Source organism: Sylvia atricapilla, chromosome 6 (assembly GCF_009819655.1).
Source record: "Sylvia atricapilla isolate bSylAtr1 chromosome 6, bSylAtr1.pri, whole genome shotgun sequence".
Lineage (NCBI taxonomy): Eukaryota > Metazoa > Chordata > Aves > Passeriformes > Sylviidae > Sylvia > Sylvia atricapilla.
The window spans coordinates 12,035,003-12,051,128 of record NC_089145.1 but is presented as its reverse complement, the minus strand read 5'-3'; the positions used below and the strand labels follow the sequence as shown (position 1 = coordinate 12,051,128).

Below are 16,126 nucleotides of genomic sequence, written 5' to 3'. Positions count from 1 at the left end.
ACACAGTAACGCCTTCTTTGGTGTTTAACAGCAAACTGATGAGATGCTCATTGCTTTACTGTCACTAATTAAGTAATTGCTTCATCTGGGAGATATGCTGCTTATTTTCCAGATGCTTGACTTTTCAGGTGAGTTGACTTTAAACCCAGGTCACTTGAGTTCACTTTTTTAAACCATGGTTGAATTAACAAGTTTGCAAGTATTGCCCTATTTTTTATGATAATTTTACTGTCCTGTTATGACTGACCTGTGATTGAGGCAGAGCATCAGTCTGCTAAACAATCCAGGTATGTTTTTCAAATTCTAACCATAGCATATTTTGAGTGATCTTAGTTGATCAATCTTCAAAATTCTTGATATAAAAGCATGTTTAGGATAAAAAAAACCCTCTAAGCCCTAAGTTAATAAGAGATCTAGCATTTTAAAGATGTAGGGAAATGTTAACACTTTGGCTGAAGGCTGAAAAAAATCCCAATCTGTTTAGAGAAGCACTGAAATCCCTTGGTCTCCTGAAAATACCGCATGCAGCTCTTCATCCCTATGTCATGCCCGATCCTCTGATAAAGAAAAGGTGAGTCTGGTACTTGCACACACAGGTTGGAAAGGAGAAATATGAAAATAGTGATGCCTTGGGAAGGCTGACCTCAAACAGAGACTGGACAGAGAGAATAAAGTAGATATTTACTCAAAGGCCTTTAGGGTACAGCTTGGGCAGGACAAGAGCCTGACCAGGGCTACACCCAGGGTGGACCAAGAATGGTCGCAAAATGGCTGACTGGTCATGAGATCTTATATTTTTAAAAGTTTTGGTCCATTTTCATATTGGGGTTTAATTGTCCAATTCCAGTTTCAGGTTGTGAGGTCTCATCCTTCTTGTTTCTCTCTTCAATCTCTTGTTTCTCTTCAGTCCACCGTTGTTTATGCTGTTGGGCTGAAAATTGTCCTTCGTCTCCAGCAGGAAAAGGATTTGTTTTGTCTCCCTACTCTGTGAAGAGAACTTACTGATACTTAACATGAGGCTCAGAACTACACCCCTAGGCAGCACAGAATCTGAAATACATGAAAGCTAAAGCTTAAGGCATCAATAGGCACAAGTCCTCATGAGAATTGAAAACACAACTGTTCCTCTGGTATGTGACACGCAGGAAAAGTGACATGGCTGATGCTGTGCTTGGTGGACTGTGGAGCCTAAGGTGGGTTGGTGAAAAATCTTGATATGTTTAGCTTCCACCCCACTGGACAATAAAATAGCCAGAAAAAATTATTCATTAAAACCCCCCAACTCCTTGTAAGGGAATGGCTGAGCCTTGACAGCTCTGCTGGTCAACTTGTGATGGACTTTGGGGCAATTAAAAGTGACTTAAACTGGACCCTAACACCCAAATAATGATGAGTATTGAGAAAAATTGTGGTAAGTGAAGCTAAACTAGAATGTGACAGCATTTCCTAATCCCATAGGAAAATGTTTCACAAAGCAGTCCACATTAAAAACACAGAGGCTTTAACACCAGAAGCTGCAATGAGTTTGTGCAGCCCCCAACCAAATAGAAAATTTCAATCCAAAATCTCCCCTGGAGGAAGATAGATCTATATGAGAGAACAGAATAACTTTTCTTTAAGGCACTTTTAAGCAGGGTCATGCTGGAATTTAGCAAAATTTGTCAGTTTGTGAGAGAGCAGAATAAACCAAAAGCCTTCACCCCAGCTCCAACCCAAATCATCCCCATCCTTAAAACAGTTAAAATACACGTTAAAAGGCAGAGAGATGGTCAAGCAGAATAAATGGGTATTTTATTTAATTATGATTGCCTTGCTGAAATACATTGGGGAAATGAATAATTAACATCTCATAAGACTGGCTAAATTTGGAGGGGAAGAAAGTTCAAATATTTTCAAGGGCCTATAAATTAGTTTAAATAAAAGATGACTTACATACTACTGTGATTTTCCTTCCTTCTCCCCACTCATCCTTCAGTACATTTTGGGCATGTATTTTCTTAAAGTGCAAATATTCTAAAAGAAAACACTGTGGAAAAAATGCTTAAAATTGGAAAGAAACACAAGTGCCTTGCTCCATCAGGAAATGGAGAACAAATTCTGCATGAGCAACACAGTGAACTTCCTCCCACGTTACATCAGTGATATCCCCCAAAAGATGGTGACAGTGTAAACAGAGGATGCTGTGTAAAAACCGTGAGAGAGCTGCACATAGTCATGTTTTATGGATTCCTATCATGCTGAGATAGGATTATTTCTTCTGCCAAACTATGAAAAATCTTTTTCTTTTTCTGTGTGGGGTAACTGTACTCAGCTTTATACTCAAAGTGCAAAGTCACTTTGGCTTTCCACATACCCTAGTGGAAGATTTTACCCTTTTAACTTGCAATTTTTGGATGTGGCCTCGCATGTCTGCTGGCTGCTTGTGCTGTTCAGCACGTCCCAGGTATGGCCAGAGATTGTTGCCCTGACAATTCACTGCTGCTGAATCACACTTGTTGTCTAGGCAACTGCCTGCAGCTGGAAAACCAAGAGTTAAAAACCAGAATCTTCCCAGCGTGAGCTCTCCGAGGGTCATCAACACTTAGGGCTCTCCTGAGCCTTAATCTTCACAGGTGTGTTCTGTAAAGATGCACTCCGAGGGCAAGAAGGGGAATGTGGCACCAACAAGGAGTAGGAGATGATTTAGTGCCGTGGAGAGCTGCTGCCTCCTGCACAGAGTGAGAGGAGTGGGCAGATCCCATCCCTGGCCAGGGACTCCAGATCCCTCGGGAGGATGCAGACGGCGGAGTGGGAGCACCGTGTGCCCTCCTGTGCCCTGCTGATGTCTGGCATTTCCCTAAACGATATAAAATGTCAAACTCTTTCCCATCTGTCAGAATTTCTGCGCTGGGCAGGGCAGCCTTTTATAAGGCCCAGCACAGACAAGGGAGACGGATTGCCAGCAGCTGGACCTGCCCCGTGACTGTGCTGTCATACTCTTGAGCATTATAGAAAAGAGAAAGAGAGACTTTTTACATGGGCTGACAGTGATAGAAGAAGAGGGAATGATTTTAAAATAGAAAAGGAGAGATTTAGATTAGGTATCAGGAAGAAATTCTTTTCTGGGTGGGTGCTGAACTCTGGCACAGGCTGCCCCATCCATGGAAGTGTTCAAGGACAGGGTGGATGGGACCTTGAGTAAACTTGTCTGTCTATGCCAGGGGCTTGCAACTAGATGGTTGTCAAATCCCTTCCAACCCAAGATTTTCTAGGATTTGCCAGCAAAGTTCTTGGGAAGGAGACAGAGAAAATGCTGCTTCTGGCTTTTCAGTGTAGATCTAGATTTGTACAGAGCTTGATGGCACCTTCCAGTCCCAGTTTTGGGGTCTCCCTGGCATAAAGGAAGATGGCAGAGGACACAAAGGGATTTTCTTGCTCTTTTTTGATGCACACACATATTCAAATAAGGTTCCAAATAGCCTAGGCTGCCTCTAACATAGTAGTGGCAAAGTTGCCTATTCAGAATGACATGAAATTAGCTCTGAGAATTTCGCTGCAGGTGCTTTCGAGTGCACAGCTGGGCAGCTGCAAAATAGCACCAACCAGGGGTACTGAACCTGGAAAATTTACATTGAGTGTGTGTGTGTGTGTGTGTGTTTATACTGAGCTTTGGCAATTCTGGTTTACATTATGTACCAATGTGCTGAACTGATGAAGCAATCATTTTAGGAATTTGTGTAAGGGATAGAAAAATATCACTTCCCTCTCCTGAGTCTGTGGCTGTTCTGAGGGTGTCTTTTTCTAGACTTGTTCTCTGCCTGTGAGGGTGCAGCTGTGGGAACTGCAGAGGGTCTGTGTGAGGGAGTTCATGGGATGCTGGTATAAAACAGGGCTGCTGGGGCAGAGAATGCAGGTGAAGCCAGCAGGGTCAGGAGTGAAATACAGGAAGATGGGTAAGCAAGAACCAGAAAACTCCACCAAGCATCCTCTTGCAGAGGTTTAAACACAGCTTTCTCCCTGGGGCTGCTTCCATCTCCAGGGCCTCAGCTCTTTACTTCTGCCACGTGTAAGCATCAATGGAAATAAAGAACACATCTTTTTTTAAGAACCTGCACTGCCTACTGAGTGAAATGTCTAAGCTTCCATGATGCTTTGTCCCAGTACATTTGAAATAATCTCTCCAAATTTATGCCAGGTGCCTGTCTTCTGCATTTGTGTTGAAAATCTGTGTGGCCAGACAGACACTGTAGTACGAGCCGGAAAAGAGAGCCATAAAAATGGAGAAAACTATAGACTTTGGGAATAGAATAATAAAATCATAGAACAGTTTGGGTTGGAAAGGAGCTTTAAAGTCTCCTGCAATGAGCAGGGATATCTTGAACTAGATCAGGTTGCTCAGACCTGCCCAACTTGCCCTTGAATGCTTCCAGGGATGTGGCAAATAACGTGTGACCACAGCTAACCCCTGTAACGAATATTTCAACGCAGACAGATGGAGGTATATTCTGTACAAACCTGTAGAAATTGTTACCTGAGACCTCTGAGGCAGAACAGGTTTTGCTGCTGTGCTTCTTCCAGAGCCATCAACAATCCTGGCAGCTCTAGTTTCCTGCTGAAAATGAAATGTTTTGTGGGAATTGATTAATTACTGCTAATAATCTTGACAGAATGCTGTCAAAACATGTTGTTTTGATTTCTATGGAATACAGGAAGCAAGTCAAAATGAATCACTGCTGCTTGAAACAGCACGTTTTGGCATTTTAAATTTAGCGTTTTCAATTCTTCATTAGAATGAGTTCTTAGCAAATAAAAAACCCCCTTGAAATTCTGCAATAACGAGTTTTTCCCAGTTAATTCCATCTCATAGTTTTCTTTCCTTCTCTGCTTATATTTTAACCAAATATATCCAAGGTATATAGAAGAAAATTTAAAAAGGAGATTATTGATGTGTGTAAAACCTTTATATGAATGTACTATTAGCTCCAGACTTAAGGCCTTAAAATACACTGGATATTTTAATTGATGCTAAAGTTCAATATAATATGTTTATTACATTTGGGGGGGAAATATAATAATTTGGTCACATCTACTGAAATTTTGGGGGGGCATTCCTAGGAATGTGCTATACCTGAGAAAGATATTGATTCTGCTCTTCAGAGACACCAAATCAATTTTTCTCCAGAAAAAGATGCTACAACAGAGCTTCTCAAATGTGTTGCTGATTTTTTTATCAGGAAAATGAAGCCTCCTGTGGCACAGGGCCCCATCCCAGCTGTAGTTCCCCGATGTACTATAAGAGGATTGATGAGATCTGAAAGGAAAACAAAGGGGGTCTCCTTTTTTTCTACAGCACAAAGTTTATTTTGTAATGAAATAGTGCAGAGGTGTGATGCAATTAATGTTGGAAGAGATGAGGGAGAATGGCAAAATCTAATTATGGCTGGGAATGTGTGAGTGAAGTGCAGGGAGCAGCTCAGGACCTGCACCCACGGGCACACAGGGTCTGGCACTTTTCAGACACATCTGGGCAGCACCAGCTTGCAAGTTTTAAAAGTTTGGTCCTTTTGTTGAACTCAGAAGGTTCAGGCTCCCCTTGATATTTCAGAAATTTCTTCCCCTGTTGCACTCCCATGATAAATATTCCCCTGGCTGGAGCACGTGTGCTCAGTGCCAGATTTCAGCAAAGGACTGGAAGTGTAACACAGGGGTCTGTCTGACAGACTCTCCTGTGCTCAACAGTAAAAGATATTTCACATTTTGGAATGGTGTATGCACTATACATCAACAAATAGTGGATTTTTCAGAACACAAAGTGAAAAATGAAATGGTTTGGCTCATTCCACTGAGCTGAAGTCTGTGGAAGAAGATTGTTTATTCCTCTGGGCATGAGGGAGCATATTGTGCTGATTTGCTTTAGACTTCTGAATAAAAAAATCACAGAACCACCTGGGTATCACTATTTCTTAAAAAAAATCTCCATGAGAAATAAGAATAATATATGACAGCATATAATTGTAACTATAAACAGGATTTCTTCAGCAGCTTTACAGCCATTTGCCTTTTTAAGACGTTTTTGTATCTGTAAACATCTCAATCTGTTTCTGTGAACCATGAAGCTCACACAGCATTTCCAGACTTCTCATGAAGGGCAGCTGAAGAAGCCAAGCACAAAGATATTTGAAATATCCCTGTGGCTCATGCTGGAAATCTGCAAGCATGGCAGGGCAGGTATGTGATCTACATGCTGCCTGATGTTTAGCATGCAGACAAATGAATCCAAGATCTCTCTCTGCTGGCATTAAATGGGTGAAGGAGCTATTTTGGCCCACTTTAACAAACACTCCGGCATTCTGCATGCTGCATTGAGGACTAGGATAACGTTTGTCATTGCAATCATAGCAGACATTATTATGTGCATTCTGGAATTGATTTTCTCAGTCTCACTTCATTGTTTGACAGTTTTATTTATTTCTACTTCTCTGTGTTGTTTCCTGGAGACGTAATGAGAATTGTGATTTTCTGAGTTAGTGTCAGAGTGAATTATTCTAAAGGAAATTTAGGTGTAGAAGCATAACTTGTTGGATATTGTAGTCAATCAGCTAAGTCAAGTTGCTAGGTGGGATGCAGGAAATTTGCTGTGCATAAAGTGGGAGGAGGAAATATTCCAAAATCCAGTCTACAATTTAGGACAACTCTAATTTGTGTTTTCTGCATATATCTAATACAAGACTGTTTTGGAAAGTAATGTAACATGGAATGTAATCTGCATTCCCTTCAAAACTAAGATGTTAGCACCTCTATTAACAGGGGAGAAAACGAGGCACCATATTGAATGATATCAAATATTTAATATCCACATTTTGAATCTCCTTGTGCCTTCGAACCCTCCTGCAGTGCTCCAGCTGCAGAAAAACTCACTTATTGTTCTAACTGAAGTAAACAGCACTTGTTATTATGGGCAGATTGTGCTGCCAGAGAGTTTTTAGCTGGAGCATTTGCCACTTTTCCTGGTAGAATTTGGTTTCATGACAGAGTCAGGAGGTGGTTGAGGCAAGCAATCAGGCAGCTTGGTGCCCACCAGTTTATGGCAGACCTATCTGTAAATCTCATTGAAACACAAAATTCTGGTGTGCAGGGAGGAGGAGGGAAAGGAAGGAAGGAAAGAAGGGGTGCTGAGGGGTCAAAAATTGTCACTTTTGTCAGCTGCAGTGAGTCCAGATCCTGGCATCTGGAAGTGGATGTAAGGGGCTGCTTGTTTTATTTGGGATTCTGGGCAAGTAGTCTGAATATTTTAAAAAACTCTCTTTGTGTCAAAAGGCTGCTAAAAGCAGCATTTTGTGTAAACCTCAGCTCAAGTAGTTGAAAGGGGATTTTCCCCCTTGGTATTATCAGAAAGCATAATATTTGTATATAAATACTGGTTCTCAAAAGATTTGTGGGGTTTGCCAAAGTCTGTTTTCCTCTCTTGTTTGGGGAGAGGGGGAAAAAAGAGGGGAGAGCCCTATATATGATGAGCTTTTCCTCTCTTCCCAGTTGAGTGTGTCCTTAAGCCTCAAAGTGTTTTATAGTAGAAGAACTAGGAGTCAGAGCAAACCGAGCTAGTGGGAGACATGATCCAAACAAGGGAAAGGAAGTGAGTTTTCACACAGCAGGCAGCAGACTGGGAGCTGCTTGCCAGAGAAAGCTGTGGATGTGAAAGTTTGTCATATGGATCCAGGAAATGCCCTGAACCGAAAATACTTGAAGGCTGAAAAGTGAAGTATCACTTCTAATTTTTTTTTTTTTTTTTTAATTTCAAGACATATGCTTACCTAATTAGTTTATTTTTTTTTCTGTGTGTCCACGTTTGCTGGTGGTGCAGGCAGGATGCTGAGCCCTGGGTCTGAGGCTGCACAGCGCTCTGGCTGGGTCTCACACCTCACACCGATAGTGTTTCCATGGCTTTTATGGAAACAGAATAACACCCCAGAGGGAGCAGCCCGCCAGCATGTGCTGATGTAATCCCTCAGAGATGAAAGGAGCTCTTTAAGTAAACACCAAGTCATGTTCTAACCTAGCACTTGTGATGAGACAGTGAAATGATTTACAGGCCAATAAATGTGAATAACTCTCGGCTAGCAGTTCTCCTGCAGATATCCACACTCCAAGCAAACAGCCATTGCTTTTTGTAGCTCATAAATTCCCAACGAAATAATAACTAAAGGTGATAAGACCCTTACCTGGAAATCTCTGTGTGGACAATAGAAGCTTTTCATTTTCCAGACATAAAGAAAGAGCCATTCAACCTGTCAAAGTTGGGGGAGAAACACAAATGGCATGGACAGAGAGCGATTCTGTAGTGCTGGATAATCCATCTCCTTTCTAGGTCCTTGTGTGCTTTTTACCTGCCTCAGGTGGAAGTGCTCCTTTGCTTCCACCTGATTATTCCAGTGTCAGCAAGAAATGGTCATGAGTTGCAGATAGCACTTGTCCCAGAGACAACTTTTCCCTCTCTGCCCGTCGGTTTGCAACCTGGCTTCAGGCCAGGAGGAGGCTCATGTTGCTGTTCAGGGCAATTCCAGTGAAATTTGGAGGGAAAGGAATTACAGCACTGCTCAGAGTCTCGCAGCACAAAGTCTGCAAGGCTCTGCTCCCGTTCATGGTTATTTCCCACTCATCCAAATACTTGTCATTGAAGCACTTTTGTCCTGGATTTCTGTGATTAACTATGTGTGCCATATATAGACAAAATGAGTTTATGATTACATGGAGCCTGGCTTTCCTTTCCTTTCTCTTCCATATAAATAGAGATGAGTGCAAGCAGGCCAGAAATAGGAGCTGTTCCCTCATCTTGAGCTCACATTGTGGCTGAAAAGCACCCAGGCACCTCTTTGACCATGACCTGCTTTTGGTTTGAGACTTATTAGTGATATTTACTCAACAGGTGTGTTTGTCTGACAAAATATGAGGAAACTCTATGCATAAATTGCTTTAAAAAAAAATAATTAGGGAATACATCGCAGCCTGAGTGGATAGGCAGGAGGGTTGCTTTATGTCAGGTGTTTCTCTTAAAGGACAGATTGTGGAGCAGGACCAAAAATTCTGCTCTCTTCACAGGGGTAGGTGGGATTTATGGCATGTTATTCTTGCTTCTCTGGAGTAGAAGGATGCATCCTGAGGAGATTTTGGGATATGCAATATTAATCACTAGTTAAGGTACTGAATATTTAAACAGAAAGCAGAATAGATAAATACAGTGCACAGAAGGAGCATGAAAGGTGGAAGAGAAGCAGCTCAGAAAGGTAAGAATATTTGGCAACTCTTCTGAAGGCTGATGCACAGGGAACATCTCACTTAATCCAGCAGTGTAGAGCTCCAACAACACAGAGAGGGGTGGCAACTGAGCCCTGAAAATGAAAAAACGTGAATTGTCTTTCTCTGTGCTTAAAAGCCAAGAGGAAATTAGTATAATATTTCCCCTTCTGTTCTCCTGTGATTGGAGCTCTTCAAAATGTTTCTCTTGCTTAGGAAGTAGGAAAATACCAGGAAGTATCTGATAACAAGAAGACTTCTATACCAAGCTGTCCCTAGCCTAGACATAGATGCATTAATTTTATCCATGCTTTGGTTATTTAACATAGTGATTTTGTAGGGACAAGAAATCTCAGCTGTGGGGTTGGGTTCTTTGGCTCTCCATGCTTTAAGAGCAGCCACACACAAAGGTTTCTCTAACAGATCCGTGCTCTGGGGGGAGAGGAACAAAAACTAGGAATTGGAAAGTCATATGAGCATAGTCTGCATGTTTGCACGTCCTTCTGTCTCTGTGAGAACAGCAGAAAAATATCTGCATTTCTGTCTTTTGTCGGGGTCATGGCACAGCCCTTGGATCAGAGGCCAGCAAATGAATGAACTTCTGAATGTCAGCCCCTGGGTCTTTCCCCTCTTGTCTCTGCTGCAGGAGGGCAGAAAGCTGAACCCAATGAGATAAATCTGCTCTTTGGTGCTCACTGCAGCTGTTAGAGGACAGGTCCCCTCCCACAGGTGGACAGTGATGTGCTGGGTTGCTGCAGAATCTCTGCCAGCATTTAGCTCCTGTGCCTCTCTCAGGAATAATAAGAAATTAAAAGCTGTGACGCAAATAGGATCGTGGGTCAAAAAATCCGGTCTTCTTCAGCATGGGAGGGCATTTTCCTTGTGCTGCTAAAGGCAAAACGCTGATTTTTATAAGGCCACCCAGTCTTAAAAAGTTTCCTGCTTTTGCTTTTATATTTCAACACTAATTTTTCTTTGGTAAGTGTTCATTTGTTGTTTTCAAACACTACCTATACCTCAAATGCACCAGAGATTTGAGTAAATTACTGGAAAAATACCATGGCATTGATCAAATTTGTGATATATTAGTGCTGTAATTGGGTGCATTCAGGTATAGCTGGAATGAAATTGAATACCTCCTATGTTATTAGTTTAAGAGCCTACTCTCTTGGCATTAAAAACAAATCTAATCCCCAAAATCTCTTTGCCACCCTTTAATGCTGTTATTGATGTACTTCCTAGAGAATGGATTATTTTCATCTTGAGAGTGGCGAAGGGAGATTTGTTTTCTTTTAAATTCACTACTTTTGAAATTAAAATATTGGACAGATCTCATGGCAGCAGAGAGAGCTAAGAGATATTTTGAAGAACACACAAAAGAATTAGGCTTTTTTTAATGGAAGGATGTAGGTAAATCTGTGTGTTCTCACAGATGTAATCTGGTGCTGTCTTGATGCCATCCAATGAACCTCGATGTAAAATTGAGGCTCAGTTCTCAGAGAAGAGAGAGCAAAGCTCTGAGTCTCATGTGTCTAAAATCCTGTCTGAGAGAACTCTGAGCAGATGGGGGAGACTGGGGAGGTTCTTCTCTGATGGGAACCACTGAAGAAAGTGACTTCTGGCAAAAAGATGTCATAAAATGCAATGTTTCCATAATGGCAAATGGGGTGCACCCCGTGTCCCAGAAGAGCTGTTGGCATGGACACAGCTGTGAGCTGGTTCCTGACCAGCCAGCCCAGTTTGTGCCTCACCTGCCCACACAGGCATGAGCATCCAGATGCTTGAGTTCTGCCCTCAGCTCTGCAAGCTCAAATAAACACAAATCAACATGTTCAGGGGCAGAGCAAAGCTCTGCTGTGCTCTGTTAGGGACAGAGTGGTGTTTGTGATCACGGGTGGATTGGTGGTTACTGTGTGTCACCGGTGAAATTTAACTCATTTTCTCCACACAGAAATTCATGCGTGCTGCTTCATTTGCATGTTGCAGACAACCGTGAAAATGACCTTCTTTAATTTGTTAGTCAACTTCAGTAAACCTAAGCTGGCAAAACACCTGCTCTAGCTTGATAGCAACGAGAATTTTACAAATTCAACAGTGAAGTTATCCCAGTGTTTTTTCCTTTGGTGACAAAACACATGCATTTGGGCATTTGCTAGTAGAGAGATGCAGGAGGAGATGAGGCTCATGTTCAGGGCAGCAAATCAGGGACAAAAACTTCTGAAATTTAGCTGGGTGTCACAAGGCATTTGATGGAAAGAGGCTGCAATGTTGTAGGGGGCAAAGATATAGGATCAGCTCACCACAGCAAGCAAATGTGTTTCTGACCTGGTAGACCTTAAAGCTCATGATTTAGGATATTCCTAAAGCTGGCCATAAAATGTCCAAATGTTTGTGATATTGATGAAGAAAACAGCAATTAGGTGTCTGGTGTGTTTCATGCCTAATTTCAATGTTTTCTAGACAAAAGGCAATATAGAGCAGCTGAGTACCTGTCTCTTCACGTCCCTCTGAAGTAACACAGATGTTTATTGTAGGGCTGGTCTGCAGCCAAATGCTCTTAGGGCTGACCATGCTTTGTCATGCTCCTTAAATTAATCCCAGCTGAACTGGTCAAGGCCAATACTATTTTTTGGAAGCAGCTGAGTTTGGGTGAGTCTTTCTTTAGCTGAAGAGGAAGAAGAAAACACACATCTGCTCTTCAAGTAAACACTTACTTCAGCTTGAACCTTGGGATTTTAATTTTTTGTTGGAGTTGTGGCCTGACCCTTTGTGTCACTGATCAGATGGGCATGGGTACTTACTGAGTATAACTTAAATAGCTGGGAAGTGTTTATGGAAAAATAGGGAGAGAAGAATTTTATAAGAAAATGTGTCTGTGTCTCTGAGGGTGCTGTGATGTCAAGGAACATTTTTAATGCTCAGGTTGGTGTGTAAGCTGCAGTGCAAGTTGCAGATTGAGCTACCTGCCCTAAATGTATCCCTCAAAAATGAGAGAGGGATTGGCTGTGGGGATGAACAGTTTTATAGAACAGCTCATATTTTCAGGATGGCTGTGATGTTGGGCGTAATCCTCTTTCAAAAATTGTGTGCAATCTCTTGGGGAGAGTAAACTTAAGAAATACTGCCTTATACCACAGTATTGATTGGAAAAATACTTCAGCAGCAAAAGTTGTTGAAGAAAAGATATGATTTTTCCAGACAAGGTGTTGCTGTACTTAGATGTTCCAGCTTTTCATAAACTTATTGCTTACATCTTTTGGAAACTGATATATCTAAAGAGAGTCTCTCCCCTCTCTCTTGTCTTAATTTCTCTTTGCTCAGTGCGGCTATTTTTAGTTCACTGTGAGATAAACTTGTTCAGATCTGTATCTTTATCAAAGACTGATGTTGGTAAATAAGCCTAGGCAGCTTCCAAGCAATTTCTGTTTCTGGTTATCTAACAGGTATTACTTAATTGAGGTAGAAAAGCACTGCTGAGAGGAAAGTACTTCAGATGTAAAAGCTTGTTTGCAGTTTACATCAGAGAGTTGGTAATTTCTGCTCTGTATATTTCAATTCTTTCTATCTGCTGATCTGTATGAAGCAGAGAAAATACCTCTAGCTGTTAAATGTTGCAATGGTGCTGCTTATGAATCAGCAGTGGGTTTTTGTGCTGTGCACTCATGTGGCAAAAAGCCTGTAGTGAGGTCTGCAAGAGCTGGACTTGTGATTAATGGCTCTTGCAGCTTGAGCAGGGCTGTGAGTGACACTACAGCAGCATGGTAAAGCTGCATGCAGATCCTGTTCTGTGCTGGAAACCAGCACAACAGCCTTTTCTCAGTCAGTCTTGGAAGCACTGGAAAAGCAGCCCTTAGCAGGAGGGTGGGAGGAAGGCTGGGAATACATGCTATGGTGTGCTGCTTTGCCTCCCTGGGGCAGGAAAGAAGTTTCAGGAAAAGCTGTCATGCCTTGATTCTTTTAAAAAAATTAGATTTCTTGACTTTTGTGATTTTGAAGCTCCAGTTGTGAATACGTGCAACATTTCAGGGTGTTTTTATAGCTGCTCATCCGAGAAACATCTGTCTTTTAAGGTGTTTTTATTTTCTAGCCTGTGGTCATAACCAGGTGGCACTTAGCAGAGCTTGATGGTGACTCAGAAAGTTTCCTTTTGAAGGTTCCAGCCTTCTCTTACCTGCCCAGCAGTGAGGCTGTGGGAGGATCAGGGAGAGTTTTTCCTCCTGTACGTGGTGGTGCAGAAAGAGGGAGGGGAGGTGGCTGCTGCCTTGTGCAGGTTGATGGGTAGATGGAAAGGAAAGGTGCAGGAGAAGGTGTCACCAGCTGATTGGGAAATGGGTATTTTGTATCTCTGAGTTTTTCTGGCAGTAGAATTGCAGTGGATCACACAGGAGGGCAAGGCAGGAGTGGGAGTAAAGGCAACAGGGAGAGGATGATGAATAGCTGGGGACAGGCAAGAAAAACAGAGATGTTGAAGCAAACAGGGAGAGAGAAAATTAAAACTATTTATTTACAGGTGTTCCCTGGTATCTTCCTGGTTATGTGGTGGGGCTTTTGTTGGTTTTGCCTTGTTTTTCCCCTGCAGAAGCTGAGTTGGCTTTGCTCCCTGTCTGATCAGAGGTGTCTCATCCTCTCACACACCCCCAGCCCCAGACCCTGTGCTGCCCCTTGCCCAATGCAGCAAGCCTTGTTTGACTCCTGTTGGAGTGACACCCCTGGCTGCCAAACTGCAAAAGTCTCACATTCAAAAAAGAGAAAAGGTATGTGGGAGTTTGTCACTTTAAAACATTGAAATTTTACTTAAAATCCTCATAACAAAGTAATCCATTGCAGGAGATGGTCAAATCTGTCTTCAATTCTGTATATCTACTGTAACTTGGATATAATTTTTTAATAGTCCTTACAAAATGAAAACCTGCCCAATCCAGGTATCCATTCTTTGTTTGTATTTTTAGAACCAGACACCTGTAAACATGATACTTTTGCTGATCTCTTCTCTTCTAACATCAAATTCTCTAATTATTTCTTCAGACATCAGAATTAATTTTTAGCATCAGAAATAATATTGTCTCTGTCAATATTACTAGGTCAAGAAAGAAGTTATTCCTTTTATCTTGTCTCTTTGATTTGGGATATAAATGTAAAATAGGTTGCCAGGGGTTTTTTTCCAGATTATAAAATCTTTGGCTCTGAAGAATCAAAAATACACTGTTGCAATGTTGTATCTGTCTCAAAGGATTTGAAATTATTCATTGAGGTCAGATTTCAGTACTTAGTGAAGCTATTTTACTTTCTGTAAACACCAGGGCTGTTTTTCTTTGAAAAAGGCTACAATGTACTTGCATCAATTTGCCTTCTAGTTCTTTCATGCCAATAGGGAAACTTAAAGTTGGGGTTTCTTCTCTCAAACTGAGATATAGCTGGGGTGTAAATGGGAGCATAGAACCATGTGGGACTCTCCAGATTGCTTTAGTGCATCAGTCAGGCTGTTGAGCCTGACTCAATGCTCTTCTCTTCTTGGTCCAGTTGACTCATACTTGATGCAGCTAAATTTAAATTCTGCCGTGTTTCTCAGGGTCTTCACAAGGATCTAAACCATTGTAAAAGGTAAAAAAACCCCATACAAACAACACCTTACAGTTCACAGTAATTTCCTTTGTGAACTGAGTCAAGATGAAGGAGAATGCTCTCCCAAGCACACAGGGACACCACTTCATCCAAACTACACATGGACACATGAAAAGGAATCCAAAACATTCATATGGGAAGGAAACAAACTTCATTCCTGGTGGAAATAAAATGGTTTTGTAGGCAAGTGGGATTCAGTGTGGCCATGCATGTTTTACTACCTCTGAAGGACATTGAGAGCTTTAATGCTGGAAAGATTGAAAGGTATAATACATAAAATGTTAATGATGGAAGGGGAGCAGGTGTTTTTTTTTTTTTTTCTCTCTTAGTAATTCATAATTAATGTTTACAAGGCTGGAGAATGTAGGGTGTTTTGTTTGGTTTTTTCCCTCTCTTTTTAACTTGGGGAATTTCAGAGCACCGTAAACAACAGGTTTTCCATTCCAGTGGACAAGCTGTTCTGGGCTCTCAAGCTGCAGCTTTTAGCCCATTAGGTTGAATTCTGCTGGAGTGATGGATGCTGCAGCCACCGTTCAGCTGGCAGTCTGGTGTGTCTCCATGCTTAATTAGTCAGGGATATCAGCTTGAAAGGCAGCAGTTGCCTTGACAGAAGCGCTGAGCGAGGTGGGTTGTCATGTGCTGGGGTTTTCATGCAGTAAATGTTTGGCTCCCAGGGGCTGAGAGTTGGCTGGAGCCTGGAGCAGAGGAGGTGGAAGGGAGTGTGAGCACTTAGCCAAGAGGTGTGGGAAATCCTTTGAGTAAGGAGCAAACAGGGTTTGGCTCAGTTGGCACAAACCTACCGACCTCAGGGCAGGAATTCAAGGGAATATTGGAGATGGGCTTGTGCACTCTGGCCTTGTGTTCTGAGCAGCTGTGTGCCCAACTTACCCCAACACACAAACTAGCTGTGAGATAACACTGTCATTGCATAAGATGATGGCTTTGAATATTCTCAGTACACTCTTGGGCCAGACACCAGCTGGTTCTGGTAGTTTGGCTTCGTAGGGAAAGAGTCCAAATGGTGAATCATTTAGAGATGGCCATATCCTGTGCCCACCTACTCCTTGGCTGCTTTTCAGGAAAGACTGGACTGTCCCAGCCTCTGCCAGCTGAATGTTGGCTCTGATGATAAAAAAACTGCGCTGACAGAGTGGTCTCCGTGCAGATAAGGCAAACAGTGCTCTGGGCTGCAATGGAAGGGATGCCCCAAGCAGACCAGGGGAGGTGTTTATCT

At 42.1% G+C, this 16,126-nt stretch overlaps 1 protein-coding gene across 7 annotated transcripts in view; it reads left to right on the top strand.

Annotated features, from left to right (window-relative positions):
• The window catches only part of TUB (TUB bipartite transcription factor), a 135,566-nt gene that overhangs the window by 14,918 nt on the left and 104,522 nt on the right, over positions 1 to 16,126 (top strand). For 6 of the 7 annotated variants that reach the window (XM_066320801.1, XM_066320800.1, XM_066320799.1 and 3 more), the window contains exon 1: positions 11,944 to 11,972. The exons of the other annotated variant lie outside the window; for it this stretch is intronic. The gene's annotated coding sequence lies outside the window, so the exon portion shown is untranslated. Of the gene's footprint in view, positions 1 to 11,943; positions 11,973 to 16,126 lie in introns of those variants that run through there. 7 annotated transcript variants of the gene reach the window in all.